This window comes from Lissotriton helveticus, chromosome 12 (genome assembly GCF_964261635.1).
Source record: "Lissotriton helveticus chromosome 12, aLisHel1.1, whole genome shotgun sequence".
NCBI classification, from domain to species: Eukaryota; Metazoa; Chordata; class Amphibia; order Caudata; family Salamandridae; genus Lissotriton; species Lissotriton helveticus.
The window spans coordinates 799,446,839-799,474,584 of NC_136073.1; the positions used below are offsets into that span (position 1 = coordinate 799,446,839).

At 45.0% G+C, this 27,746-nt stretch overlaps 1 protein-coding gene across 4 annotated transcripts in view; it reads left to right on the forward strand.

The window, feature by feature from the left end:
- LOC144798592 (uncharacterized) overlaps positions 1–27,746 on the forward strand; it is a 352,559-nt gene that overhangs the window by 83,072 nt on the left and 241,741 nt on the right. For 3 of the 4 annotated variants that reach the window (XR_013603574.1, XM_078669548.1, XM_078669546.1), the window contains one exon: positions 20,771–22,785. The gene's annotated coding sequence lies outside the window, so the exon portion shown is untranslated. Of the gene's footprint in view, positions 1–20,770; positions 22,786–27,746 lie in introns of those variants that run through there. The other variant, XM_078669547.1, reaches the window with a different exon arrangement.

Consider the following 27,746-nt stretch of genomic DNA (forward strand, 5'->3'; position numbering starts at 1 on the left):
AATTGAGGCAGCTCAAAAGGCCCGGTGGAATCAACGATTCTACTCCAGTGAAAAAGAAGACAGGTCAATGGAGACCAATCATAAACCTTAGGGAACTCAACAAGTTTCTCAAAAAGCAGACCTTCCATATGATAACGCTCCAAGAAGTTCTTCTGATGCTCCAGAAGAATGACTACTTGACGTCCCTGGATTTTCATGGTGCGTATTTTAACATTCCAATACACTGAAAGCACAGAAAATATCTCCGGATTGCAGTGACAGGGCAGCAATACCAATTCAAGGTGCTCCCCTTCGCCCTCAGATCAGCTCCATGCATTTTCACCCCCTACCTAGCACTGACGGCTGCTTGTCACAGGCATCAGGGTCACCAAATCTATCTGTATTTACACAACTGCTTGTCAAAGCTCCATCAAAGGAAAAGTCAAATGCTTCAACGGTCGCCTGTATATCTTTCTTACAAAGACTAGGACTTACACTGAACATTGACAAGTCATCCACAGAACTTTACATAAATCTGCAGTTCTCAAGTGCGATACTGGATAAACATGTGGGGAGAGGTTTGTTCCTGAATGGAATGGCTAAGATTCCTTCAGTCCATGGCAAAGATCGTCTCTGTCAAATAGATGGTCACAGTCAGGCAAACGAAATCCCTGCAGGGCCTGATGTCCTTATGCAGAGGTGTTATACCCTATTGCAGACTCAGAATGAGACCTGTCTTACAAGAACTGCCAATGGAGGCAAGTTCATGGTGTGGGGGGGGCGACACTGTCCAAGTTACGAGACGTTTAAAATAAGAAGTATTATGGTGGCGTATTCTTACAAATCTCAATGCAGGACTTTCATTTCATCCTTCATTGCACAGAGGGGTCCTAACAGATGTGTCCTCGGAAGGCACAGGCACGGGCTCTCGCCCAAAGGCCTACGGTCAGATGTAGAAAAGAAGCTCCACATCCTGAAGCTGTAAGCCATAAGGCCGGCTCTCCCAGCGGTTTTCACAAGGCTGGCAGGTCAAGCATTCTCCTCATAAGAATAGACTACACAACATCGATGCTTTACGTCACTAAACAAGAAGGAACAAGTCCTGCACCCTGTCAGAGGAGGCATAGTCACTGTGGACTGGGCCATCTCCCATCACAAGGATATTGCCATAGAGCATCCCCCTGGATGGAGCAACAATCAAACCGATGAACTCAGTTGAACGTTATCGGACTGTCACGAATGAGAGCTCCATCAAGACGAAGTGGATTACATCTTTCACAAATGGGGTCAACCACAGCTGGGTTTGTTTGACACCAAGTACAACTGGAAATGTCATGTTATGCCAGCAGTTTTTGCAACCAGGATCTTGGAGTAATGCCTTTTTATGATCAGATAGTCCACCACCTTTGCCTATGCTTTCCATTGTTTGCCCTGATCCCCGGGATCTTGGTAAAAGTGAAAACAGGCCTTTGTACCCTGATTCTCCTTTCCCTAGCCTTGGCAGTATTGATTGACAGAGCTCATGAAACTTTCAACATGCCCTTCAATACCATTGAAGATACATCCCAAGCTACTGTGCAGGCACAACGAATGCATTCTGTATCACGACCTTCAGTCATTGAGTTTCACATCATAGTACCTGCTGGGACTACCACAAGACCTTACAATGTCAAATGGAAATCATTCTGTGTCTGGTGCAACACCAAGGGATTCCCCCTAAAAACATTAACTCCTCATCAGATACTTCCTTATCTGTACAGTCTGAAAAGAATGGTTGAAAATATTCCTCAATATGAATTCATCTGGCAGCAATCTCACGGTTCCGGAGAACAGAAGACAAGTCACCCATGCTTTTCTCACAAAGAATCATAAACCATTTTATGAAGGGACTTTTCAGATTCTTCCTCCCGTTATGATGTTCACCAGTATCCTGGGAACTACATACTGTCCTGACCCAACTCCTGTTGCCTCCTTTCAAACCCATCCATAAAGCACATTTGAGGTTCTTTTCCTAGAAAACGTTGCTTCTGTTGGTCCTTTTATCAGTGCCACGAGTAGGAGAAACGCGTGCATGTACTGTAAAAGAACTCTACCTCCATTTTGCACAGAAGAAAGTCCTCTTATGGACTGTTCCGAAGTTCATTCCAAATGATCCTACTGAATTGCATCTCAATAAACCCATTATTCTGAAGTCTTTTTTCTAAATCCCTCATCCTCAGCGTAGAGGTCTTCGCACTCACCTGATGTATACAGGTGCAGTAAGTTTTACGTTGACAGAACAAAAGATATTCGTACTACTGTTGTGTCCATCAGCCAGTCTAGATTAGGCCAGCCTCTCTCCAAACAGGGAATAGCACATTGGGTATTAGACTGCATCACCTTCTGCCACAACAAGCTCAAGCTCAAACTCAAAATGGCGCCCACACTCTAGATGATCTGAACGGACTTGATTGGACACAGTCCTCCATTTTGCGGTTTTGACTGTCCCCATGATGCCTGTTACTGCCGGAGCGACCAACGCCCTTCACCAATCCCGTTGGAGCCACCAACACCTCTCCCTTCTCATTGGATTTGGTGATGCACCCCTCTCCACCCCTACCTTTACCTGACCCAGTTTTTAAATTTTTTTAACATCTTTTTATTAATGCACATAAAAGAAATCATAAAACACATACATTAAATACACTGGGTTACATCTCACACGCATAACATATACATACGTCCTCCTGATTAAAAAAAAATACAGCAGAATTAACAACATATGGGTTCAGGGGTCCTCCGACATTACTTGATCATCGGTTTTGGCGGGAGAAGCGCATATATCACCCATATATGTATTCCAGGGCCCCCAGATCTTGCCCCATTTCTTGGGTGTCCCCCTGTCCACATACACCGCACGTTCTCTAAACATGCACCAATCCAAGTCTTCCATCCATTTCCCAACAGTAGGCGGCTGATTCGCCCCCCACAATTGAGTGATATTACTCTTGGCAATACCGCATGCCAACGTAGCCCACACCTTCCCATGGGACGAGAGGTCATTTGGGTCCCAAACATTCAGGAGGCACCGCCGTGCCTCCAGCTCAAAGCTCACTCCCCATACCTCATGTACCTTGGCGTGAATAGCAGACCAGTACCCCCGAATGAGAGCACAGTCCCACAACATATGAAAGAACGTTCCAACCTCGCCACATCCTCTCCTGCACGCATCACTTGCAGCCAAACCCATTCTCACCATCCGTGGGCCAGTCACATAGTAGCGGTGGAGGATCTTCAATTGAACCAGACGGAGCCTCATTTGAATTGCAACGACCCTCGGAGAGGCCACGGAATCCCTCCAGTCCTCATCATCTAGAATCAGTCCAACAACTGTCCACAGGTCTCTAAGTACCACGAGAGGATCCTCCGTGTGATTAACTAGTTTTTTATAAATCAAGGAGATCGTCTTCGTGGGAAGATGACCATCCAACACTCGATCCTCCAACGGGGAAGCCTCCGGGATCGTCGTTTCCCGGGGAATACTAGCAAGCAACGCATGCCTGATCTGGAGGTAACGAAACTTCTCACTCCCTTGCAATTGATATCGTTCCTGCAAAGTTTCAAACGGGAGGATTCCATCCCTACCCCAGAGATCTCCTACCCGGGAAATCCCTATGAGGTCCCATTTGTCAAAGCCCTTGGACTTCCATAAGCTGCCCAGGCGTTCAGAATTCCAAAGAGGTGTAGCCAGTGTGATCTTCCCCTCCCATTTAAGGGAGCAGTTCCCCTCGTGCCAGACCTGAACAGCGACTGCCGCTGGCCCCACCAGGGGAAAACTTCCACGCCTCGGGTACAGTGCCCTAGTAAATTCTCCCCCAGGAACCTGACCGCGGTCCATGACATATCCGGGATCCAAAGGCGAGCCATAAATGGCCTGATTAACCGCCGCCAATTGTGACGCCCAATAATATTTACGGATATTAGGCAGGCCGATCCCCCCGTCATACCACGGCAGCGTCAATTTTGCAAACGCAATTCTGGGCCTACCGCCCCAAAGAAGCTGTCTCTGGAGAGACTCAACCTCGTAGGAACCGGGTCCATGGAGTTCTGGAGCGCGTATAGGAAACGAGAAAGAGCCATCATTTTGAACAGAACGGCACGACCAAGAAGAGAGAGCAGAAGCGATTTCCAACGAGCCACATCGCGTCTAAGTCGGACCAGGGGCGGCAACAGGTTATTGGAGTATCTGCTCTGAGGGTCCAAGGATATAAAAATACCAAGATATTTGAATCCCTCCATTTCCAGTTTAACCGGGCAACTCGGAGGAACCTCTGGTGGATCGCCACTCAAAACAAAAAGGACCGACTTCTTCAAGTTAATGGCGAAGCCTAAGTATCTTCCAAACACCCCCAGAACGTCTAAAAATGCAATAAGCGAAGTCCGAGGAGAGGTCAGATACAACAAAATATCATCCGCATAAAGGGATATCTTGTCCTCCCAGTCGATTGTCCATCTGAGCCCCCTAATTGACCTGTCCCAACGGACCCAAGCCGCGAGCGGCTCAAGCGCCAACGCAAATAACAGCGGGGAAAGAGGACATCCCTGTCTGGTGCCCCTCCCCAACGCAAAGTCAGCCGATCTATGGTTATTGACAACTACTCGGGCCAGGGGACAGGAGTATAAAAGGCGGACCCAAGAAACAAACTCCGAGCCTATGCCCATCTTGCCCAAAACGGCAAAAAGATAGGGCCATTCGACTCTGTCAAATGCCATGGTGGCATCCAAGGATAACAACATCGTCGGCTCGTGTATTTGTGATACCCCTCCAAGAACCCCATGCAGCCTGCGCAAATTAAGAGACGTATTCCGGAGGGGCATAAAACCTGACTGATCCGGGTGAACCAGTGTCGTAATGACCTTTACCAGGCGAGTCGCCAACAGTTTTGCAAGACTTTTGGTTCGGCATTTAACAAGGAGATCGGGAGGTAGGAGGAACACTCGCTCTTCGGCTTACCTTCCTTATGCAAGACTATAATGTTTGCAACCCGCTGATCATACGGAAGCAGACCCCTCTCCCTACTCTCCACAAACATTTCCCTGACGAAAGGAGCTAACTTATTCGCGTTTACTTTGTAGAGCTCAACAGGGAGCCCATTAGGGCCAGATGCCTTACCAGAATGAACCCCTCTAATCGCCTGCGCCACTTCATCATTTGTAAGGGTAGAGTCAAGGAACTCCCTGTCCTCATCCGAAAGAGTGGGCATCGGGATGTCGCGGATCAAGTCCGAATTCCTGGACTCCGGGTATTTACATTCAGCCGCATACACCTTCTTATAATAGCCAGCAAACGTGTCCACAATCTCCTGCGAGTTCGTAATTTTATCTGATCCAGCGGGCTGCAGCACCGGAACCAACCGCGACGCCCAATCCCCTCTCTCCAACCAGGCAATCAGTTTCCCGGCCTTGTCCCCGTGTTCGTACACCCTACTCTGGGTATCTGCCAGTTGTGACTTTGCGTTTTCCCGGGCCAGGCTCCGGTACTCATCCTTAAGGAGGCTCAGACGATGCAGCCCCTCCGGCGTAGAAGCACGCAACACCTCCCGCTCTGGCGCAAACAACTCTGATTCCACCCTGTCAATCTCAGCACGCTCCTCCTTCTTCTTACCGGAAATATACGATAGCAGTTCCTCTCTAAGGACAGTTTTATATGCTTCCCATAGGGAACACTTGGAGTCCACCTAGATAACGTTCTCTCACAAAATATCTGTCAGCCACACGTACAATCTCCTTTTTTGCCACTGGGTCACGGAACCTCCAAGCGCTGATAGGTGCAACCCGGGCCACATCACGCCCGCCAAGGTCTAAACTGATCCAAATAGGTGAGTGATCCAATACCCCCCTAGCCAAGTGCCGCACCTCCCGGAGCCACGCAGCCTGAGCCACAGGCACCAGTACGTAATCTATCCTGGAAAGGGACTTGTGTGCCGCCAAGACGTGCGTGTATTGAGAATCACCGGGGTTCCTAAGCCTCCACCCATCAACTAGACCAGTAGTGTCCACAAAATCAGCCAACCACCTCCGGGACGGCAACAACTCCCGAGCCGGGCATCTATCAACATACCCATCCATAACTGCATTGAAGTCACCACCAACAATCAACACCCCAACAGGCAACGTCAAAAAGATCTTGCACAGGTCGTGAAATGTATCAATCTGAAGGGCCGGAGGTACATAAACAGACAGAAAAGTTACAATTCTCCCCTCCCACAAGCCCGAAATGCCAGCATATCTACCCCTATTATCAGTCCATGTGGCCTGTATGGCCAGCAGGAAGGAGTTTTTAATTAAAATCCCGACCCCTCTCAACCCAGTCGTAAAACCAGCATGTGCAACCAACTTATAGCCCCCTCTGTGGAGAGCCATGCACCTCTTTCCCATAAGGTGAGTTTCCTGCAATAACACCACATCTGGGGAGTGTCTCCGGATCAATTGGCCAACCATACCCCTCTTAATCTTGTCCCCCAATCCATTCACATTCCAACTTAATGCGGAGATCCCCACCACCCCTTTAACGGAGGACATAGCCATTCCAAGAAAGAACAGGATAGCATGTTGACACCCAGTGTAAAAAAAAATAACATACAATAAAACAAAATACAATGAAATGCAAATCCACCCAGAACCCCCCCTCCAACCCCCCTCCCTGCACCCATGAATACTGCTTTCACTCATCCCCAACTAGCAGTGTGCCTGTCGCCCCCAACTAACCTACAAAAATCTAAAAGTAGAACACAGAGGAGGGCCTACAAATCGACCCACCATCCCCCCCGACTCCTTACGGACCCCCCTGCACCCTAAAATCCTCAACAACATCATACAGACAAATGTGCAGGAAGTCCAAATTCGAAGCCCGCCAATTCTCCCCCTGGGACAACTGTCCGAAGCCCCCTGCTGAACTCACGCTACACCAAGTCATTGTTCCTCAGCTTCCTCCTGATCGCTGGATTCCTTGTCCGGCCGCTGCACACTATCCAACTAGTCCGCGGCCACATCAGTATTATCGAAGAACCATGCCTTCCCATCAAGTTCCACTCGAAGACGTGCAGGAAACATTATGGCGTACCTCATGCCTTTGTCTCTCAGTTTCTTCTTGATGGAGACGAACCTCTGCCTATGTTTCTGCACCGCCTGAGTAAAATCCGGAAAGAAAAGGAGCGTTGCATTCTCAAATTCCAAAGGATCAGCCACACGAGCCGCCTGCAGGATAGCGTCTCTGTCATGAAAATTAAGGACTCGGGCAATAATCGGTCTGGCATTCGCCCCAACACGGGGCTTGCCGCCCGGCACACTATGGGCCCTTTCCACCGTGAAAAACGTACTGAGGCCCTTTGGTTTGAGGTAGTTAAGGATAAGGTTCTCCACAAAAAGATCCATGGCCTGCCCTTCCGCCTTCTCCGGGACACCCAGGATGCGTACATTGTTGCGTCAGGCCCGTCCTTCGTATTCATCCAGCCGCCGTTCTGTACTATCCCTAGAAGTCCGAAGATCACGTGCCTCCTGCTGCAGCTGGCTCACATCGTCAATAAGACGCGCTGTTTTCACCTCTAGCGATTTAACCTTCTCGTTCGCCTTCGAGAGGTCTGCCCTGATCAGCCCCATTTCCAATGACACGGTGTCAAGCTTGGTATCCAGAGTCTCCATCTTCTGGCCCAGGGACGTCCGGACCCCATTGATTGCCGCCATGAGATCTGTTTAGGTTGGTTCTTCCGCAGCGGAGCGATTGTCGGCGCCGCCTCCCGGTCACTTCTTAGACTCCTGAGGAGACCCCTTAGGCAAGGTATATCTATCCAGCTTGTTAGACTGCACCTGCCTGCCTCCCCTGCCGGTCTTAAGCAGCTGTTTATCCGAGTCCGTCTTTGTCACCATCTCGTCGCACTCCAGGCGACCACCGTCGAGGTCTGGAATGAAGCCTGGTGGGCACCCAACCGATCAGTGCATAAACCGCCACTCCAACAGAGGCCCGGCCCAATCCAATGTCCCAGGTTCAGTGGCACAGCAGCCGATACCCTCGGGGCGAACGTCCACCAGGACCACTTACGTCGCAATCAGCCCCTCCAGACGATCCAGGCGGAAGCCCTCCGGGGACGCAGGACTGCCTCAGTGCAGTCTCTCACACCTGCAGCACTCCACTACAGCCTCGGAGACCCGGCATCCTCGCAAACGCCCTCCGAGGTCCAACGGGCACCTCCACCAGCCCGTGAGTCACCCCCGGGATCCCCAGCACGCAGGATGGGACCGATCGTCCCCCGCCTCCACCACCTTTGAAACCGGCGTTATCACCTCAGCCGAGACGTCTTCAGGGCACCCCCAGACAGGCCTCAGTAGCCCCAAATCCGGCCCCAGCAGCCACCACAGGGGTCGACAGCAACACAAGACCGGTGCCACGGGCGTGCTGGGGGGCCACTACACATCTGGAATATAGTTCAAGGGACCCCCCTCCACCAGGGGGGGGGGCCCAGAGAGGCAGGCGAGGCAGCAAGAGGGCAGCAGCCAGCAACCCCCGCGACCGCCGATCGGACCGGCACTAGGCCGTCCCGGCGGCCGATGTTGATCAGCCCCGGCTTCCAGCCGCCGCAGGCCGCGATCTTGCGGGCGGCGCAGCGCGGTCGCCGGGGCACCAGGAGAGACCGGGGAAGCCTCCGCGGGCTCCGCTTAAATTCCCCCGCCTGAATCACGGGCTGGGGGACAGGAAAAACGGCAGGATCGTGAGCCGGTGGAGTGAGGCCGGCCGGAGCGGTCTTCAGGCGGCCATTTTGGTCGCCGGCTCAGCTCCTCCCCTACCTGACCCAGTTTTAAATTCCGGCTTTGGCTGTTGCAGAAACCTGGACCCTCTCCGATTTTGTCCGACTTGCTTACTGTTAGTTTTTCTTAGTGCTAAAATCTCTTGGTCTAATCAGTGCTAGCGTTTAGAGGAGCCTGAGAACCATTGGCCGTTGCCCGATGGAGCTGTCCTTTTCAGCTACAGAGGAGTCTGGCTCTGGTTCAACCTGCTCGGCTGATACCTACCCAGCCGGACATTGGACATTGTTTTTAACTGTTTCCTTCTCTGTTTTTGTTTGTCTTTCACTCTGACTGCTCGGACTGCTTTGTGCTGGCATCCACCTTGCGGGAGCGAGCAGCGGCACGCGTGCTAATTTAAAACCTATGGTCTGCGCGCCGCTGCTCGCTTTTGTGGATGCCAGCGCAAGCACGAGTGCAAGCATTAACATGCCGGTGTGTTTATACCGATGCTTGCAATATCAAAAGTGGCCACATGATGGAATTAAAACATCATGCTTTGTATGTTATGAAGCTGAAAATGACCAAGCTCAACATAATGGGAAGAGGCTAGCAGATTTTTTTCCGCGATATGACGGGCCTTGAACTTAGTAGTATTGTTTGGTGCTTTTGAGCCCATACTTGCGCATGCATTGTTATTTGTATGACTATAGCATGTTTGTTAAAATACTATCTCAAATTTTCGAGGTTTACAAAACTCATGCAAAATATGGTACTATATGTTATATCTATACTGCCCTTGATTAAAAAAAAAAGTTCCTCAAGACAGTTGGCGACAATAGTTGCAACGGTGGATGAATGCATGTGTTTACTTCCCATGACTAATTTTTGGCACCATTTGTTCTTGTGCCTTCCCTTGACTCCCAGTAGGAAACCACACATTGTCGATGATCATTGCAACAATAATGATGCCCAGTCATTATCACAATTTCTGTCTATTTCTGTGCAAGTTCGGATATGTGTCATCATAATGAGCCTTTCACTGCCTAATACACCTCTTACAGAGCCCGATTATTATTAGAAAAACAATTTACTCCTTTTGGTTTTAAATTATGTTCAGAGTACATTTTCAGATTTTTGGAATGCAGGAGGTATTCTAGGCTTACACCTGGGAACCCGTGGCTGCTGCTGCCATTTCCAACACAGTGCAACATCTACATAGAAATATGCAATAGGGCCATTACTGGTGCAAACGTGAGATAAGAAACAACTTTGCAAATCATAACAATATAGCATTAAACTCAACAAATGAATTCTGCATGATATTCCAATAAAGTGAAACTGAAAATTCTGATAGCTTAGGGCAGGTTTGTAAGGGTTTCCTGTTCCTTTTCAAGTCAAATGTCTCCAGCATCTAAGAGACAGCCATCAAGGTTGCCTAGTCAGACAAGGATTGGCATAGCCAATAAGTCTCGCCTTTGGGACCTTATCAATATTTAGTTATGCAGCACAATATTCTTGGTGCAACAACATCAACTGTTGCATGGCTAAACACTTATAAGGTCCCAAAGGCGAGACCTATTGGCTATGTCAATGCTTGTTTTGTATTTGCTATGAGTGCCATCTACTGCTTACTTATCTGATTCAAGTATGTGAATCTATGAAAGATCCAATGCTGGAGAAGAAACTAGTTACTTACCTGTAACTTCAGTTCTCATATGTACGTATGTTTCTTGTATTCACAATCAACCCTCCATCGTCTCAGGTCAGAGGCTAATTTATTATATATTCTCCTCACACTAGTGCTTAGTGCTATGAAATCTGAACTATGGTGGCTTCTAGAATGAAGAGAGCTGGCGTTGCCACCTAATTAGCTGAGGTTCAGGTTGTTTCAAATGAGGTGGATATTCCACTAAACAAACACTGTTGTTGAGGCCTATGGCTATTTTAACACTGTTTACTGCTATTTAAGTTTACTATAGGTTCAAGCATTTTAATGCTGGCTTTTTAATCGTGAACAGTTTTTTAATCATGTATATCAGTTATTTGTTACCACACTACGAATTAATGAAATTAAATTTTGTAATGTTTTTTAGGCCGCCCATATTTATTAATGAATTATATTGTATGAGGTTTTTATTGTGTTGTGTAAAATGTTGTATGTGTTTTACTTTTATGGTTTTTATTAACCGATATAAAGTGGTTTGACTGACTGACAGATAGATTCAAGCATGTAAATATATCAAAGATACCAATGCTGGAGAACTGCAGTTACAGGTAAGTGACAGATTTCTGTCACGTCCATTCTGGTGATAGTAATGAAACTGGAGAAAGATTTTTGTACAATAAACTCGAATGCCGCTCAATGTGAGTTTTTCACAGCAGGGCACTCGTTCTCTGGCTGGTGTATGTGACACATGGTTCCAAATACCAAAACAAATAGCATTTCTCACTATTGTTCTTTTAAACTATTTTATGAATCGGACCCTTTGTCCCCAACCTGTGAAACCTTTCAGGTTTGTCTTTCTTCCATAGTTGTTGGAAATGTTGATCGACGAGCGTTGAACATAAGGTCGATGGCCAGTGCATATAGTTATTTCAAACACATTTAAGGCGTTTGTAATATCTTAAGGTTGTTCAGCGGATTTCTGAGAACAGCTACTTTTTTCGTGACGATTTAAATGTATAAAGCAATGTACTTTTATTTTAATTCCTGGGTCCTTAATCCCTCTTCTTTTTGAACTTGTATACTTTTAATATCGCTCTATATTATATGTTAAAAGAGCGTATGCATTAGATTAGTGCTTTTGAGCGAAAAAAGAAGAAAAATTGTGTCTAAAGGACAAAATTAAAATAAATACTATTGCTACGGGAAAGCCAGTCGATGTGCGGGTGTCTACTTTTCCACTAGATGGCAGTGTTGGAGTTTTTATGCGTCTGTAATATTTCCTTGGATCCGATTCACAAACTACTTCGCGGATAACAGTCGTTCTTCTCCATAGTCAGGCTTAGTCTGGCAGACAGCATCGCTTACTCTTTCTTACGTCATCAACAGAACGAGTTTTAAGAAGCACCATTAAGAGAGTCCCTGGGCCTCCACCTATGTAATGATTTTCCTGAGTAGATTTTGATTGGTCAAAAGTTTTCTTCTGAAAAAGATTGCTTATATTGCACTTTTTGCTTTCTGGGAAAGTTCACACTTTATTATTTTTTTTGCAGATTTATATAGCACGAACTCGACCCAAAGATAGTGGAGCGCTTTACATTAGCACCAGGTACATAACACAAGGATGCATTCATTTTTTGGTAGGCACAGAGATTAAGTGATTTGTCCAGAATCACAGGATGTGGAATCGACCCCGAAACTAGAAACTTGGGGGCATATTATTAAGCGGCAGCTATAATTGTCGCTGGGCGCACCTTGCTCGAAAAAATGTTTTGCCGGCTATCGCTGGAAATTAGTGCCATGCTAGCGCTGTATTAACAACGCATAGCGCAATGGCAATAATTATTCGAGCGATAGCGGTGTTTTCCATGGAACATCGCTGGTGTTCCAGCGATGTGCCATGGAAAACGGCAATAACCTTGCTGATACGACCCTGTGGTTGTATCAGCATAATCCACCCCCAATGTTAAGTATACATAAAGCAGCATTTTCGAGTCTGCTAAAATGCGTTGGTCTCCTTGTTAATATTGCGATGTGCACATCAGCGATAATTTACATGCAGTACTGCCCAGTGACGCCCACTTTGCATCTCATTAGAGATGCAAAGCGCGGCGTCGAGAAAACGGGTGCTAACATGCGCTAATGCATGTTAGCACCCACTTGTAAATAGGGCAATAGTTTTATCTCCACTTTTTTTGCTTTTAAAGCCAAAAAAGCATAGACGAGGCCCTTGTTGATATGCCCTTTGGTTTCCTAGCTCTGAGTTCAGCAGTCTAGCAGTGAGACTACATCCCCTCCACTTAAACACAGCACGACTGAATTTGGTATAGTGACAAGCCATCGATTAAAGCTACAGGCTTGATACACTCATTATGAAAAGATATAACAAAGCAAGAAGACTGACTTAAATATTGTGGAAAGCATATGTGAAAGCCAAGACCCCTTTAATTGCCATTATGGTGTGTCAAAACCTGTAGAAAGGTATTTCTGTTACAGATTGCTCCTTGTGACTTATGTGTTGGACCTGGCCCTCTTTTAAAGGCTAACCCATAAACTTTGCAAGACATTACCCCTTTCTCTAACCTATTTGGGTTCCTTTGCTACATATCAGACGACCCTATGGTCAGACCTTGAGCAGGGTGCATTGGCAGCTGATGGTAGGTCATGCCCTGATGTGTGTGGCATGACCTAGTAATGAGTTACAACCATTTTCGTTTTATGACTGTAAGGATACCTGCCTCCCCTAGGCCAGAAGGGGCAGGTTTGATTAGGGGGGAGGAGTGGTTTCTGGGCTGTGTCCTGTCCTCCACAATGCTGACGCCCTGTCCTGCTGGGCGGTTGATGACCCTGCCTTCCTGCTTCAAAGAGTTAGGTGTCCCATGACGGGCGACACCCACAACCAGGATCTGGGAAGAGGAACTCCCTGCTAACATCAAAGACATAAAAGGCAATTTTGGGTATAAAGGAAAGGCCTTGACACTAGAGGGGCAGACTACCTTGTGAAAAACTCAAGACGCCTGCGAGACTGCAGGAGGAGAGAACTTTAAGGAAAAAAGACTTTTACTTCAAGACTTGAGGAAAGGAAGATCTCCAAGAGCCTGGAACTGAGCTGGCCCCCTGACTGAAGTTTCAGGAGCAGTAGACTTCACCTTTCTGCCTTCCCCTGAAACCCCTTGCTGGGGGTTTGGAGTGACAGCCGCCGCTGGAGTTACTTTCCAGTGACCCCTCGTCACGGCAGAGTGGAAGCATAGAACGCAACTGCTTCAGGAGCCCTGCTGACCTCGTTGCGGCTCCAGACTATGCAACTTCTTCAAGAGCCCTGCTGACCTCGTCGCGGCTCCAGATCACACAGCTTCTTCAAGAGCCCTGCTGACCTGGTTGGGGCTCCAGACCTCGCCACTTCAAGAGCACTGCTGACTTTGTCGCGGCTCAAGCCCGTCTTCCTCATCGAATCGCAAGTACCAGCATAGAGTACGCCTCGTACTCCGCACACACACCAGCCTCAGCCTTTGTAAAAAGTCACCTAAGCCTCGTTTGAAAGTAATACTGTGGACTGTTATTGTTATTGGTCTTGTGATAAATGTATATAAAGAATCAGATATTTTTACATGACCTCTGTGTAGCGTCCGCCTGTAGTGGGTCTCTCCCATCACTGTACATGGTCATAAATGCTTGGCACACTATCTAGGAAGTAAGCCTGTCTGCCATGGCTATAGTACTACAATGGGATCAGGTGTTATTTTGGGGAGGACCCTCCCCTCTGTTATGTGGGAGTGGGGTTCCTACTTGGCCTTGGGGCAACCCTCAGCCAACGGGGAATCCCATTTCCAACACTTATTGTGGCATTTACGGAGTTGCATATTGTTTTGCCAGATATAATTATGTATATTTTGTATATTTGTAGTTTTATGACTTCAAAAATTGGGGCTGTGACTCTTCTCGAAACTGATTCCATTGAATAGAGATTATAATGGGGCAGAGGTTGTGTTCTTCCAATGTTAAAGTTATTGTGCTCCACTTTTTTTGCCTTGTGGAAGAACTTGCTGCCGACTTTGGAGCTGGGTAACCAGGGTTCGATTCTTAGTGTCCGCTCAACATCCTGTGATTCTGGGCAAATCATTTAATCTTCCTTTGGCTTCCGAAAGCAAATGTGTCCTTGTGTAATGCAACCAGTGCTCATGGAAAGTTCTCTAATACCTTCGGGCCAAGTTCCTGCTATATAAAAACTGCAAAAAAAACCAAAACAGAGATGATTATATTAACAAGCATTGATCAGGGCTTCAGACTGATTTGCTTATTGCAAAAAGGCAGTGGACCTGTTTTTTTTTTAATTGTGAAAATCATATTGTAAAGTCAATGTGCCTTCAAGAGTATTGGAAAGCCAATGTGCCTTAAAGAGCAGATTGCCTTTACAATGTGTTAAAACTTGTTAGTAGGTATTTTGTTTCAGCGACTCTTACCCCAGGGTTTGGTGTTGGTTACCTATGTAACAAACCCTCGGGTTTAAGATTTGGACTTTGTAATTCATTGTTATGCCTTTTAGGAAGGGTTTTATTTTCTTTTACAAACTGTAATCTTGTTTCTAGCTTATTACTGTAGTAGGCAAATATTTTGATGTTGGCTTCCCTCTATGGTTTCCCGCTCTGCCAAACCCTGCTCGTAGAAGATTTGCACCCTCATAATTTTCTTGTTTACCCTGTTCGGTTGTGTTGTTTTTTGCCAACTGTAATTTTGCATATGTATCTATAGCTTTCTTACTTTATGCCTAGGAGTTGGACACAATATATAAAATACCATTCCAAAATGGTGGCCTGCCGCTATGTTTAATTTTATATTTGTATTGTAGGTACATGTACACCAATTTTAGGTGGTGTTTTTTCTACTGTTAGTCTTCATTTGCCTACCATGTGGTTTGTGTGTCTGTTTTGTTGCTGATGGGTAATTGTGTGAAAGTTAGAAGCAGTTAGTAGGTGGATCAGCTGCAGCCCGTACAGGTAAGAGCAGGGGGGTGTGGTGGGGAGGTGTTGACTGACAACGACGAGGGAAAATAAAATAATAATTAAAAAAAACACTTACCTTGCACTTGCCGCATCACCGCATCGTTGATGCGGTGAGCACAAGGTAAGTGTTTTTCTTTTTTAAATGATTTTATTTTCCCTCGTCATGGTCTGTCGACTTCCGCCCTCCCCCCCACCCCACCGCTCTGCCCTGAATGGGCCGCTGCTGGGGTGGGTGAATGGATGTATGAGTGTAAGCATGAGTGACAGGGTGCATGTCTGATTTCTTGTTGAGTGCCTAAACTCATCAGGGGCTGAAAAGGCACTTGCATTTATAAGCCAGATCTATTGGCATTGCCAATGCTTGTTAGCCTACTGATCCTGAGTCAATTTTGCTATTCACAGAATCTAGTCAAAGCACACATTTCTCATTTTTCTTCTGATCCAGTTTCTGAGGATTGTTCATTACCAGTCTCAATCTATGACTGAATTACCTGGTCATTAACAACTCACCCCTTCCGTGTGCCCGACATTCTAACTAGTGCCCCTAAACGACCTTGTTTTGAAACTGAGCCCAAACTCCTCATCTGTTTTTGTAGAAAGAACTAGGTTTTGAAACTGCGCCTAAACATCTCTTATTTTAGAAAGGACCAGGTTTCTAAACAATGCCGAAACTCATCAACTAGAAAGCACAACTCTTTAATACATGGCTAGTTTCTGTTTGCCATAGAACAAACAGTGTGTGTTAATAGTTCCATTGTTCCATGGGAAATGTCCATTCTTCCGTTTCCTATTTGCTAAATTGTGATATTCATTAAGGATCCGCAAGGTCTTTTTGGTGGCAAGTGTGGAACGTAAAATGTGAATGTTTTTCTCTGTAAAATGCATTTGCTGGGCAAGATGTTAATCAGTTTCGGTGCCACACTTCATGATCCTCATCTCGTTTAGGATTTGAATGTTGCTTTTGCAATTTGTTGTATTTGTTTGAATCTTTGTCTTCGGTGATTTGAAGTTTGTTTCTGCTTTTTTTTAGTTAGTGTTACTTTATCTTACAAAGTTATCAAACGGATGGCTGTATTTGCATTTCTAGAAGGGTGGTTCCTTTCTGTGCACCATCTATTTTTACATAAGGTGCTTTCAGTTCTTCAAATTAGTTAGGACACTTGTCCCAGATATTCTTTTCTTCTTGTCTGAATGATGTGTAGGGAGTCCTGTGAAACCTTTGAGCAGTGGGTGGTTCTGTTTTTTAACATGACTTGTAAAGTACCTGTTTGCTCCATGTTCCGTTGTTCGTTATTTCCAACCACTGCAACTTTTGGCATATTCTAGTTCACGTTTCCTTTCTTCCCATCTCTGCACACCTAAGGAAAATGGCACCTTCCTAGAACAAGATAGCATTTAAAATTGGCAAAATGTGTACTACGGCAGCAAGTATAGCACCATTTGTTTTAGCATTTTTTTCTCTGTAGTGGTTCTCACACACTCCTCACTGCATAGTCCCAAGACCAGTGCTATGCACCCTTTCACTAAAGGCTGTTTTTACACTTTTAGGAGACTCTCTGTAGCATTTGCTATACTAGTATCCTCATCCTGGGTTCAGTCTTTCCGGATCCACAACATTCCCTCTATGATTTTATTTGTATAGACTGTAAACTGATCCTTCAAAGCCACAGATAAATAAGCACCCATATTACATATAGAACTAGTTCTCCGAATGCAGCCACAAAATCATCTGTAATTTCACATCTCTAGCACAGGATCTTTTATAGATTCACATGCTTGAATCATCCCACGTCGTCAAGGTTGAACTCCCACAGTAACATTTCCTTATCTGTACAGCGCAAATTATTTTAGAAACAATATGAAAGCCATATAGTTTAGTAACCCTTTCACCTCATCAGAAAAGACCCAAACTTCAGTCACTGACTTGATAATGCAGTGACCTCCACTGCCCCCAGATACTTCAGATATCTACCGTATTTCATGAGGTGAGCAGTCCCTCTCATAGTTTGGCCAAAGATCATTCTAAACACAAACTTTTGCCCATCCTTGTTTCTCTGCTTTACTACTTATTTGGCCCATTTGACATCTGGGCCTATGGAGTCTTTTTCTTGGTGATTTTCGGGAACATCTTTTCGAGTCAAGACAGTGTCTGAATCCCCAATGAAAGCCCTCTTCAGGGTAGGTGCCTTATGTGTGAAAAAGTGCTTGTGTATGATTCACATACTGGCTGCATGCACAGACCTCACACGCAGCATAAACCACAGGAATGCAACATTTGCCAAAACATCTCTCTAAAAAAAGCCTGAACATCTGGGAAGAGCTCACTTGGATGTCTCCTGAAAAAGGTACACAGTGACCAAATGTAGTCTTCTCAAAGAACAACTTCTAGACGTAAAACAACAATATATTGAGCGGAAAAAGGTGTCTCTTAAAGCATAGTCTGAGATTAATCCACTATCATCATTTGAATAACCTTCATATAAAGGTCATTAAACAAATCTGGAAAAAAACGGATTGGATGTCAAAATAGTTTCCTGGGGTACATCACAAAGCCAAAGAATCTATTAAATTGTCAACATCAATCCCCTCGACCACTTACACTGCTCTTCCCATCCTGATGTTAACGATATCAGCTTCTCTTCGATGCCGACTCGATTGCCTTCAGTAATACTGGTGAGGACATGAGCAGTATAATCCACTCAGTTGACAACAAAGCCACCGTTGTTTTTGACCCCCTCTGTATTGTGTTGACGATGCATCCACTGATGACGCCACCATTAACAACACTAAAAAGAAGAGTATCTCCTTGACTCTAGTTCCAGCAAAAAAAGCCCTGCTACCAGAAGATGCTTCACAGAGTAAGATTCCTTTTCAGTTGCTGGTAAACTTCTTTGATATGGAGGGTAGGTTGTAAAATGTAGGACCATTTGGAAATTCCACCATCCCTACTCTGCAGCAAGTTAAATGCCAGGGAAGCGAAGACCGTGTTTGTCTACAGGAAGATGTTGTGTAGTCATTAGGCCTGGGCGGAGTTCGCAAAGTGACCACCAAAAATCTGCTGCGCTGCACGAAGTTCCGCAAGTGGCGGAGTGTGTTTTATCGTGCCGTTCACGCTGATTTTTAGCACCGAGTGTTTTTCCAATGCTGTAAAATCAGTGTGAGTGGCACCACGTGCAGCCCAAGCGGACGCTGCTTCTTTCTGACACTCGTGTAGATGTTCTACTCGAGCAGCAGCTTCCTCAACGCGAATGGAATGTTTCTCAACGTGAGCGGTAGTGACCATCCACGTCCGCCCACGTTGAGAAATCTCACTGGGAGGTGGTCTGGAGTAAGATTTTCCTCCCTCGCACTCGCCAATTTAACGTTTGCGAGGAAAAAACTTTACTCCGTGTCTTTGCGCTCTACACGGAATGTGGAGTGGGAAAAACTCCACGAGTAGAGCGGAATTTCACACCCAGGTCTAGTAGCCGTATGTTTCTACAGACTCCCAACAGTCGTTATGGTTCTTCAGTGCCCACTTTAGTTCTTCGTTATATACCGACTCAAAAGCACAGACGTAACCACACCAAAGGTTATGTTGTAGGTTACAACCTGTATGTAGAGAGCAGGTTTGAAAAATACTGCTAGTGATTCATTTTCGAGAAAACCAGAAGAGCACATTAGGGAAATCCACCAGCCGATCAGCTCGCTTCACGGTTTTCACTGTTACCTGCACTTTTTAAACCAAAATGTTTAGAAATGCCAGGTGTAATCATTCTGCAGAACACACAAGCAGTGCACACACACCTCCTGCTCCCACAGTGATGCCAGTCTCACCCCAAACGCACCTGTGGAAAAAAAGATGAATAAAGACACCGAATAACCAAAAGACAATAAAAAAAACTTCTGAAAGAGAAAGCTGATGCTCTCTTCGCTGAAGGACATTTACTTTCAGTACAACATCACCACAAACAGTCACAAGATGAGGTATCAGAGAAAACTTTGGTATAAAATGTACATTTCTTTCTTAAATGTATACAGGCAAAAAGACTTTGGTTAATTAGCACAATCAAAGGACAGAGTAACACTCCAGTTATAATAATGCACTTCCTCTTACATCTTACAGGACACAGCATATCTGTACATGAAAACCATCAAATATCCCTTCCTGGGATACTTTGGACTTCTTTGCTCTCTTAGGGCACCCACACTTCAGTTCATTTCTGGGCAGGTGCCTCTTTGGTAGTCGCGTTAACAAAAAAAAAATGTAAACGTTCTTTTAGTTGTTGGATGTTTTAAACGGTAGTTGGGTCTCAATGTGGTGACGCTCTATGGACACTGAGGTAGGCACATTTTCTCCAGCTTGTCGGCTCGCTTCCTGGTGGTGCACAGTGTTCTCTGAGGGCTTTCTAGTTCTACAGCAGGTGCAGTTTTTTGAAGACCAAAATGTAGAAACAAATGAGGAAATACTGAAGCAAGTTGGCTTTTTTGTCATTGGCTAGTGATCCAACAATGTAAAGAAGGCAGAATCTCAGAGTGGGCGATTTGTAACTCAACTAATGTCTCTTAAGATGACATCTATGAGTAGAATACATCTAGATGTGGGATAGGCCAACAGTGGATCAGGTGGGATTTCATTTCTGGTTCAAAACTTGGATTATTACCAGGGACCATGTCAGAATCCTCTGCTACTGGTTAGAGGGAGACAATGTCAGGGATGGTGCATGGATCTCCAGAAGCACCTGCAACATCTGAATCCGCTCAGTGCCCCTGCTGGAGGGATGCACCCCTGTTTGAGTACCACAGCTTTATTTAACATGGAATCTTCCTCATGGAATCAGAAGGCTAATTCTTTTATTAAGAATTAATGTGTTGCCCTTAAGAGATGTTACCGGTATTTGGGACAAAATTCCTAGTGAGGAGAGAATCTGTGAAATGTGCCATTCGCAAATTCAAGATTTTAATCATGTTTGTACGAAGTTACAAAAGGCCGGGCATATGTTTTTAAGACCTGTTTTCATCGAATATAATATTCATTCTACCCAGGTGGCCCGTTCATTTGTTCTGGCCCCTCCAAATGAAATGGTTTGTTTTAAGATATATCAATTTTTAAAAACATTTCTGGTGATTTATTAGATCATTTTGAATGATATTTTTCCACATTGTAATATCTGTTGGTTGAATATGGAAGAATTTTGCATTGTACATAAAGTATTCCTTTTTTAATCTATTTGTGCACTTTTGTGGACCTCCGTTGGAGTTCCATATCAAAATGAAAAATAAAAATTGAAATAAAAATTGAAATTGAGTAATGCACTAAAATACAAATAAGATATTTACCAATGGCACAATATCTTATAAGACTATTTGTGTTTTTCTTTGGTTTTAGGAACATTCAGGGTGGCAGAAGTACAAATGTTAGATGATGACCACACTGGATGCTAGTAAACAGATTTGAAATTGGATTTTATACAAATCAAAGCTTTTCATTGCATTTCTTGATAAAGAAGGCAGTGGTTTCCTGAAGCGAAATTGTTAGTAAATTACTTGTAAAAACCCAAGTGGACCCACACACACTGCTACCCTGTGAATCATCTAAAACTTTGGTCAGCGTATGGGCCAGAGGACTACACCTCCTCCAAACCAGAGGTCTGCGCTGCATGTATGCAAGGAACCAGACCGGACGCAGATATTGGCCAACATGCACGGGGTAATTATTTTACTTTTGAGTTAAAGCATAGCAGAGCATCAGATTCAGTAGTCTAATTTGTTCCCATGAACAATTTTTGCCACATTGAAAAAGTTGGTTGAGTCAAGAAATATTTATATGTATGTGCAAAACAAAGGATATTGGGGTATGATAAATCACCAGGTGTTAATGTTACATCAAGGTTGAAGGTAGTTGAAGCCTGTAAATGTTCATTTGAAAGGTCCTCAGTCCCTATATTTGTGGTTGAAATTGTTTACAGTGTTTACATTAAGACTTGTTTCTTAGGTTTTTCTTGAACCATAAATATATTACCTCTTCCTTGAACTGTATAGAACTGATAGTAGGCATATTGCACTACCAACTTACCCTTTTAAAGTAGTAAATTGCCATAGTGCAATAGCAGTTTTTCAAGGTTTTATCACATTGTCTTTGGTGCGTCTCATACATGGGTTGTGGTGGTCTTCCAGCCGTATTATCTTTAGATGTGACAAGAGGTAATAAGTCATATTGTGCGATGTTTTGTTCTTAAAGAGGCATTCTTCAGCTAAAGCACTGAGTACCTTGCGCTTGATTCTGTTTCTTAACTATAAGCCCTGGCATGAGTGCGTGTACGGCACTTTGTAAGGTTTCAGAGTGTCCTAGCTTCTGATTGTATTGGATCACCTCCAGCCATAGGCTATCGGTGGGATAATGATACTTGGGGGGACTGTAAAAACACAGTAAAGAAAGAAAATTAAACTTGGATGGAGCTTTGCCTGCAAGAGACCTCTATTGAGTCTCAGTTAAAGCTGCTCGACCTCGCGTTAACCTGAAGGGAGAAGGTCTTCTGAGCTGTGTTTTGTGCACTGGATTAAAACAATATTTGCAGAAAATGAGTTTCACATAGTTTGGCGTTGAAGCAAGAAATCGTTCTTACGACTTTATCGACTGTTAGATCATTCAGTTGCCATCTTAATGGATTCTGGGATCCAACTCCATTGCTGACAGCTTCCAAAACTCATGCCTCTGGAGTAGGCCTGTCTTTTACTGGTGGTCATTTCAAATTGGGAATTATCAACCATCTAGCACGTGTTTTATGATATATTTTAAATAGTGCATAGCTCCAGTTTCTCAAAGCATGGAGAGTTTTTGTTGGGCAAATATTAGCAAAGCATACAAATTGAGACACACACATGACCACTTGAAAAACCTTTGGGATCTTTGGTGTAAAGAGGCTATGTGAGGTAGACAGGGGTCTGCATTTTCCCAGAGCGCATGTATGTTTTTTAAAATCATGCAATGGAGTGGAAACCAAGATAAAGGGTAGAATGGACAGGTAGGGATGAATTAAATCAGACGCTGTAACTGGGCGCGGCAGCAACCCTTTGGGCTTTGTTTGGACTGTTAGTCTCTTATAAGATACCGTTTAGTCTGGGTCAACCGAGGGCCCTGCAAGGACACTTCCTATAGCTCATGAAAGCTGTTGTCTCTTGCTGTCAAATTCCCCATGCTTAGAAGCAAACTGGGTCCTGTAGAAAACCGTTATCTTTTGTGCACGTTGTAGTTTGTTTAATGTACAGGAACTTGATTTTAACGATTGGTTAAACCTTTCAGGTAAGTGCCCTGGCACCTGTCAGATTTGCGAACAAAAACAACCTATAATGTGTGCTTAATCGTTTTGGCCTATGGACCGTAAGCTCTTGAACCTATGACTGATTATATCCAATCTACTGCCAACTGACGTATTCTTTTCATGTTAATGTTAACGGAATTTATAAAAGTGCACAAATACCCGGAGGTCTCTTGGCGCTGGCGTAAAATGCATAAAAGGGTAGCAAAGAAGTATTATAAATACCATCCCACCCATTTTGCAGATTTAGCTTCAGGCTTCGCTTATAGGTTTTGTTTTTGTACAATAGAGCCTGCGTTCCTTTTAAGGGTTTTTTATTTTCTACAAGCAGACCACTGGGCTATTGCTTAATCTGTAAGACACCAAAGCATCCTCATCAGGGAGCTGTTTACCAACATGTCTGCGCTGCTGGGTTATTATTCCATAAGGCAGAGGCTTTTAGGGAGGGCCACTGGAATTATGCGGCTGGGGGAATTATGTGGCAGGGTTAAGTGAATTATGCAGCAAGAAAAGCCAAATTATGTGGCATAATGCAGTATATTTTGTAGTAGTGTTACTTTTTTATTTCGTTATTTTTAAACTTGGCAACACTGTCTGGGCATTGATTGCACCTCATTAGTACCAGTTTAACACCCACATATAGCAACAAGCAACAGAAAAGTGGCCAGTCCAGCTTTTAAAGAGCCTTACACTGTGCAGCAACACGTGTATGGATTTTTAGTATCTTTTGAACCGTATGAGCTAGAAACTATTTACTAGGTGTCTTGTAGCCTAGTTATAACTATCGATGTAACTCTGCATGGTAAAATGCTAGTCCTACCTTCAGCATCGCATTCTACTTACAGACTGCAGTACAAAGCAATGGTATTTGATACGGAAACTCTGTCAATGGTAAAGATAGAATTCCTTCATGATTTTGATCTTTTTATGCTTCTCTTGTGCATGCCATCACACCCTGCCGAAAAAGATTGTGCTCCTATCATACTTTTCAAAGAATTTAGGGACTGGAATTGAGCCCTGAGTTTCCTGTTAACTTTCCCCTTAATTTCTTGGTTAGGAAGTAGGCCCATTCGGACAGCCTGAAGTCTCAGATCTGTACTCGAGCACTTGTTCCAGTGTGACCCTGCAAATGGTGGCAGCTCTGTGGGTAAATTCAGTGGCATGGCTTGCATTGGTGCAGCATGTGCAGTGGATCTGGGCCCAGAGACCTGTGGGGCCCACTGAAACCTGATTATTGCTTTATTTCCAACAGGGGCCAGAGACCCATTTCCTTCCTTGATCTAGGACCCATGATACACCGGCTATGCCACCGTGTAGTAAATTGACTATCCTATATGCCACTCACTCATTAGGAGTAACCGGGCCTTCCAGCCAGTCTGAGTGAATGCCACTTCTAGCAAATGTCTCACAAATACATAGAGTCCAATCGCCCAGGCTCAGATCCGTGCTGGCCTCGCAGACTCTCTAGTACACAAAACTGGCTCAGCCAGCCAGGCCGACCCTAGAGCAATGCCTGGCATGTTTTCTCCGAAATGGGCATATCCACCCTGTCTGATCTCAGAGCAGGTCTTGCCCCTTGTGCAAAGGTGGCCAGTTTGTGTGCCTGGCATAAACGCAGCACTTTTCACCCCATGTGGGATGGGTATGCCCAGGCGTGGGTCCCTTGCTCACTGTGCCACTGGATTCAAGCAAGCCTGGCGGATGAAGGTTAATACCCAGAAATCGGTCCTAGGATGCTTGTTTCTGGTCCAAGGAGGACCCGGCTTGGCAGTTCAAGATTTTTCCCATTGGGCGCAGGGTCAAGACTGATTTGCATATGGCTGGGTCCAACCTGGGGTGGCTTGGTGAGCAAAAGAACGATGGATTTAACCCAGATCTCTTGACTGGGGGTGAATGTGTAATTTATTCAGCATTCCGTCCATTTGTTGCGTGACATAAACGCAGAACATCTCTTGCGCTGTCTCTCTGGACGAGAGACGGGCTTCTGTGCCGAGCTTTAGGCTGGCCTGGCGCCTTTTCTCTCAGTCTTTGAAGGCCAAAAGGTCATTGGATCTTCAAAGTCCCAGCGAGCCTTTGAATCCGCACTGATGTCCGCTCTCCTAATGTGGAAAGTTAAGAGCATATGGGCCTGTAGCAGCAGAGGGGTCAAGGGGAGAGGGCGGGAGCCGCAGGAGGGGCCGCGCGGCGGTGGCGGCTGGAGCTTTGTCAGCGTGAAAGGGCACCTTGTTTGGTCTGCTCCCGCTGAGCTCCAGTTTCCCCTTAAGGTTACCGCTCTGATGTCTGACTGTGCTCTCGGACTCTCAATTCCAGGTGCCCCTGCCTTCAGTATTCCAGTAAAAATCCGAATGTTATCTTTCGAAAATCAAAAACAATTTCAGGTGTTCATTTTTCTAAGTCTGTTATTATTCTCTGTTGGTTTACCATGTTATATTTCATGCTTCAATGCCCCCACGTTTAAACCCTTCCTTTGCCCTTGCCCAGCGATAGAGGTGAGGGAAGTCGTTTTCTGTGAAGTGCCTTATAATTGTTCACGGTTTTATCTGCTTACTAATTCAAACATGTGCAAAGCAGATATTCCACAGGAAAGTGGGAACCTTCCCCCTCGCTCCATTATGTCTGTGCTTTCTTTTCCTTGGGGTCAGTTTACCTTATTTCAGCTTGTATCCCATCTCATTAAACATGGTAAAGCGCTCTGATACCCGCAAGGGTCATGTTCACGCTCTATAAAACTTTATAAATAAATAAAATAAAATAAATGATGTCTGAAGGCATTAAGTGCCGTGCATATTTCTTCGACCCTGTGAGGGTTTGGTAGCCATTGGCTGGCTAGGGACATTTCCTAACATCTGGCATCGCCTGAGGGTTGTGCAGGGACAATGCACTTTTTCTGTCACAGTGAAACAAAATTCATGTGTTTTTGAGGAATTCCCAGAATATGCAAACTAATGGGAAAGCCCTCCAGAAAAAAGTGGGGTGTTGACAGTACAGGAGGCACCAAGCCATACTCAAAACTCCTTTTACTGAAAATATAAATAGGGAAGGAGATGGGCTTCAGGAATTGCTCTTACACCTGTTACTGATCCAGCATGGACCAGTGGTGTGGAGGATGATACAGTTTTGTTTTGTGGGTTCACACTCTTGTGCTATGCTACTGGATGCAGTGTGGACCTCCAGCCCTCTTGACCACTTTTTGAGACAGCTAGACATAAAGTTATGATTGCGATGTCAACAGTGCGGCACATTTGTTTACCTGCTTTGTCCTTTCTTTGGTGTGAGGCTTTCCCAACATCTGCTATGGCGTGTGAGGAAATGTGTTGAACGGTATCTCTTGATTTGGTGGAAAAAGTCAAAGTGCGTTCTTGTAGGTGTGGCCCTTGTAATATAAATGCACTGAAGAAGGTAGGCTCCAGGAGACCCACTGCAACAACCTTGTCCTGCGCCGTCTTAGTTACAGACTGAGCAGACCCACGTCATAAACGCTTTAAATATTTAATCACTGGGTTTCCCTAGTCCAACATGACCAGCTGTTGGGGAAAGATTCTATGAAATGGTCCTCTCGCCTTTCACACTGTGCAGTTCCTAGGTCATAGGTGAAGAGAAGCAGCCCGCATTGAACATGAGCTCAGCACTTTGAGAGGTTTAAATTTCATCAGGGTCTCTACTCTCCATTGCTTTCACAGCTCAACACATCCCACCTTAGGCCTCTTGAATGAGAAGCACATCACCAAACAAGTGTAGAGGACATTGGCCGGGCAAGCAAATGTTGGACTGAAAATCCCCATGAGGGGTAGACGAGTAATTCATTTGTGCCAGTGTTAGACAAACGTTGGACTTGTGAAAATTTACATCAGTAGAACAAATGCGTGCGTTTATTCGGTGACATGTGTGCAAATTCCCTTCACAGTGTCGGGTTAATGTATTTACTGCACTAAAAGCAGCTGAAGTGATCACCTAATCATGGGTTTCACACTCCTGAGAGATGAAGGTGATCTCCGTCCTCCAGGTCCTTATGGACACTCTTTCCCGTCTTAGCCTTTTGTGTGATAACCTAAAACATCCATGGTGTTGTAGTCTTGTTTTGCTTCACTTTTACTAGTTAGGCTAATACACTTCAAAGTAGTGATTTGTAGCTGAATAGTTCAGGACTGGAGAGTGTGTCCATAATGACCTGGAGTGGGGTCACCACATTGTGAGCTATATGGTTACTCAGAACTCCTTGAAGGAACAAGGATGTATTTGGGTGAAATCAAAGTGTGTAAAAAATCATTCAGCTCAGTTTACCGGTCTGTTTTGAATCTCCCACAGAGCAATGTTTTAGGGACATTATCGGCTTGAGTATACACCTTGAGCCAAACATTGGCTCAGGTGCGACAAAGCCTGGATATTTCATACTGATTGAAAACAGAGGAGAAACATGTTTTAGAAGTGTCCTGAAACAATAAAACAGAATTGGAACAGCTTTTCCCCATGAGCATGATGTGATTATTCACGTTGTGGATACTCTTGCGTATTTGAATGACTCCCCGCACCCCCCTGGACATCCATTTTTCACTATTTCTAACCTTACTGGCTGCGATCCATAAGCCGAGGTTTTAAAACACAACAGCCTCGACTAGACGCAGTTAAACAATGAGTATGCAAGGCTTCACGCACTCTGATCCATAATCTCATCGTCTACTTCAAAAGCATGTATACTGTGCACACTAAAAATGTGACGTGTGTCCTTGGTGAACCATGTTAGGAGTGCAGCCAATGCTGGATGTTTTTTTTTTGGGTTGGGATAGGGAATTTGCTACACTGATGTTTTCCCTTGAGACCTAGCATTGGGAATCCTCCATCTTTTTGCCTGGAAAGATTTGCTTGAAGACACACCTTGCGTTATGTTTAGGAGTGAATGTGCCCCTTCGCTTCATCTTGTCCCATTTGGTTTCTATGCACAGATGCTTTATTAACTAGTATGAAACCCTTGACACGCCTCACCGGGTTCACATCTTCACACTTCCTTTTGCAGCTGAGAAGCGGGGTGCTCATTGACACAAGAGAAGC